The sequence below is a fragment of the Amphimedon queenslandica genome, unplaced genomic scaffold, assembly GCF_000090795.2.
Source record: "Amphimedon queenslandica unplaced genomic scaffold, v1.1 AMPQUscaffold_13391, whole genome shotgun sequence".
Classification (NCBI taxonomy): domain Eukaryota; kingdom Metazoa; phylum Porifera; class Demospongiae; order Haplosclerida; family Niphatidae; genus Amphimedon; species Amphimedon queenslandica.
In genome coordinates this window covers 96,847-100,826 of record NW_003546373.1, presented here as the reverse complement: position 1 = coordinate 100,826, position 3,980 = coordinate 96,847, and the positions used below count along the sequence as shown (strand labels likewise).

The window sequence follows — 3,980 nt, the reverse complement described above, 5'->3', positions numbered from 1 at the left end:
CGTCATTTACTTGAGGATATATAGTACTTGCATAATGAAATACTAATGAATTGAAAGCAGGGTTTGTGCAGAAGCACTTTCCCTTTCAAAAATTTTAGACAAGAAATATTATAGACAATGAGATTAACATGTGTGAGCCCTTTATAAATGCATGCAACTGGATAAGGCTATCGTGGGCTGCCAAACTGATACTAATGATATTCATTAGTATATCCTGTGTTAACAGTGCATACACTTACATGGGCTCCAGTGTGGTCTTGCAATCAAACAGCAGATAAAAAATAAATGAAAAAATAGAATGAGAGGCACAAGGTAACCAGGTATCCTGTCAGCTATATGCTGAGTAGGAGCCTGAGAGAGAGAGGGAGTGAGGGAGGGAGGGAGGGAGAGAGAGGGAGGGAGGGAGGGAGAGGAAGGGAGAGGGAGGGAGGGAGAGAGAGAGGGAGGGAGGGAGGGAGGGAGGGAGGGAGAGAGAGAGGGAGGGAGGGAGGGAGGGAGAGAGAGAGGGAGGGAGGGAGGGAGAAAGAGAGAGAGGATATAGAGTGAAAACGAAAGCACAAAATTAAAATAATTCTTTCACTCTTTTGCTCTCACTTTTGAAGTCTGGGTTTCTTCAACAAGTCTAGTCCAACAATTTGAGACAGCATGAAGTCAGACCCAATGTGTGTGGCTTTAATTAATAGGAGGAGAACAGTTTAAAGTATATCCAACAATAATCCTCCAGTTACTTTGTACAACTACACTCTACACAAGATCATGTGTTATTCTCACGTTCCTTCACTGAACCACCAATCACCGAGTCACCTAATAAGAGGACAGACACTATAAATACTCTCCATCTTTCTCCATACCTGCCCTATCTCTATAATATAAATATTGTATGCATAATACATTTATATGTACCAGGTTTCTTTTGCACGAGCATTGATTAACCAGTAATTAGCGATTCATCAGTTGATGAATCACCATCAAGAATAACCGCATCTACTCGTACCTTTTCTCCTGGTCTTACCTACAAAGTTACAATAGTGACACTGTTCTATATTTAGTATCACATGATGCAATACAAAATGATACTATTAATAGTAACTCACTCTAATTTTATCTCCTTTCTGGAGTCTGCACTTTAGCTCTACTGGTATCATCTCTTTGCTACATGTGCAATTATTGGTAGTTATTAATGGTTATTATTAATTCAATAATTACACTTCATCGGTGGGTGGGTCAGTGGGTGAGGTCATTAATCTAGCCATGCCATTAATTAGTTAGTTGATTAATTAATTAGTTTATTAATTCATTAATTAGTTGCTTGCAGTGACATTAGTTTGCAAGTGCTTTAAACGTCTTGCCCTAAAAACTTTCTTAATTATATACTTATGAGATCTTGTAATACCTTTGCAGTGTATTCAAGCCAGTGTCCCAGAGACACAAACATGAGTAGCATGGGCAGAGTTTCAAAAAAGGTCTTCATGTACTTTCTAGTCACAAAAGCAGCCACAAAAACAATAATAACCTAAAAAGAAGAGAATAAGAGAGAGAGAGAGCTGATACCTTTACAAATGTACATGTACAACAAAATGTACATGATACATGAAGTTTGAGTTGAATTCTGGTGAGTTATGGCAGGTTCAAAAATAAACCAATTTCTGAGATTTTCCCTTTTGTTTAACCCATGCTTTTTTTCAAAAAAATGGCTCCAAAATCACTACAAATTTTTATTACATTTTCTGATACATATTGATGTCCTTATGCCGTGTAGAAAGTCTGAGCTTATTCCGACTTCAATTTTTCAAGTTACGGCCATTTTAAAAAATGAGCCAAAATCTGAAAAATACCTAAAGCTCTAGCCCATGCCTTTTTTCAAAAAATGGCTCCAAAATCACCCCAAATTTTTATTACATTTTCTGATACATATTGATGTCCTTATGCCGTGTAGAAAGTTTGAACTTATTCCGACTTCAATTTTTCGAGTTACGGCCATTTTAAAAATGAGCCAAAATCTGAAAAATACCCTGTACTATAGCCCATGGTTTTTTCTTTAAAATGGCTCCGGAATTGCCCCCAATTTTTATTAGATTTTTTGATGCATATTGATGTCCTTATGCTATGTAGAAAGTTTGAGTCAATTCCAACTGCAATTTTTAAAGTTACGGCCATTTTAAAAAATGAGCCAAAATCTGAAAAATACCCAAGGCTATAGCCCATGGTTTTTTTTTCAAAAATGGCTCCGAAATCACCCCAAATTTTTATTACATTTTTTGATACATATTGATGTCCTTATGCTGTGTAGAAAGTTTGAGCTTATTCCGACTTTAATTTTCCGAATTATGGCCATTTTAAAAAATGAGCCAAAATCTGAAAAATACACAAGGCTATAGCCCATGGTTTTTCTTCAAAAATGACTCCGAAATTAACCCAAATTTTTATTACATTTTCTGATACATATTGATGTCCTTATGCCATGTAAAAAGTTTGAACCAATCCTGACTTCAAATTTTCAAGTTACAGCCATTCAAAAATAAACCAATTGATATCATTATGTACACCATACATAGGAGTAACAGTATGTCCCTGTACTTACAGAGTAAACAAAGGCTATGGTGGTAGCCAGTGCTATTATTAGTATGTCAATGCTAGCTGAACAAAGCTTCAATGACTTGTAAAGACACATAAAACTGATAGCCACCAAAAATCTAAAAAAATAAAAACACCATGTCCATGAACATGTAGGCCGTCATATTATTACTCATAATTGTGTGTATTACTTGTATGATAGTTGCTAGTATAATCTCTTGAAGAGTAGCTTCACCATATATCTTGGGCCAGTTAATCAAGTCTTTATCGAAACTGCTAGCAAAAGCAACAATAACAGTTGGTATCCCAAGAATTAGAGACAAAAAGAATGCATCTTCAAAAATATTACCATTATAAATCTCTTTTATTATTTCCACTTTTTTAAATAATTGACTTCTTTATTTTGTGAAGTTTTAGCTTCATCAGTAGCTAGCGAGACTAATCAGTAGCTGCACTTGGTCCTACTCATCCTTTTGATAGAGGTCTGAAGGTGGTTCAAAATCAGGCTCAAGATGGCTACACTTAGAGGGCCTTTCCTCTGTTGTAGTACCAGTCGACTCAGTCTCAGGTTCTGTAGAACGCTTCCTTTTTCCACCGTTTCACTCTCAGTGACAAAACCGAGGACAAAACCCTCACCATTCTGAATCGAGTCTCGCGTAGCCAGACCCATCCCCCTTTTTGACATTTGGATGTCGGACCCCTCGTTCTGAATATCATTCATTGTTAATAATTGATTAACAACGCCCAACAGATGATGAATAAATAATTATCTGGAGTCTGTTCATGTTATGCCATGCATCAGTAATACATGTATCTAGATCCATATCAACAATCATGCCAAAAACCCAACAGTCAAACTGAGTATCATGACAAAGACAGGAGCAACTAGTCCAGTAGCACTGGATACTAAGTCAAGGTGCACATTGACATTATAGGCAATCATAACTTTGATGCAGGCAACCTGTCTCAGTTAAACTGTCAAAGTAGTGCGGCTGCCAGAGTTCATTAGGAAGATGCTAGTACATTGTTTTTTTAATATGTGCATATAAATCAAATTTAAGTAGTTCTTCATTGATGATAAATGCATCACTGACTTTAATGCAGGTTGTGATGATGTAATCTGCAGAAAGCGCAATTAACTTGGCAATTTACTATTAATTGAAAACCAATTTTCTTTATCAAAAACAACCTCAAAACTGAATTCAAACTCGTACTATAGAGTATCCTGCATGTGCTGCTGCATGAACTAGTAGCTCCCTGTCTTTCTGATGATACTCAGTTTGATGGTAATATAGCACATGTATTATTACTGTAAAGGCTTATACTGACTACATGCATGAGTTGAATGTGTGAAAATTACTAGGAAACCTGATATACAAACAGTTAAAGCAGTGCCAGAGTTCAAT

At 36.4% G+C, this 3,980-nt stretch overlaps 1 long non-coding RNA gene across 1 annotated transcript in view; it reads right to left on the bottom strand.

The window, feature by feature from the left end:
- LOC109582307 (uncharacterized) overlaps positions 1 to 3,492 on the bottom strand; it is a 3,855-nt gene extending 363 nt beyond the window's left edge. Inside the window, exons 1-8 of the long non-coding RNA XR_002185019.1 lie at positions 2,924 to 3,492; positions 2,766 to 2,847; positions 2,582 to 2,693; positions 1,394 to 1,513; positions 1,095 to 1,350; positions 904 to 1,012; positions 595 to 804; positions 240 to 351 (exon numbers count right to left, since the gene is read on the bottom strand). This is a non-coding gene — a long non-coding RNA (uncharacterized LOC109582307). The remainder of the gene's footprint in view (positions 1 to 239; positions 352 to 594; positions 805 to 903; positions 1,013 to 1,094; positions 1,351 to 1,393; positions 1,514 to 2,581; positions 2,694 to 2,765; positions 2,848 to 2,923) is intronic.
- Between the last annotated feature and the right edge of the window lie 488 nt (positions 3,493 to 3,980).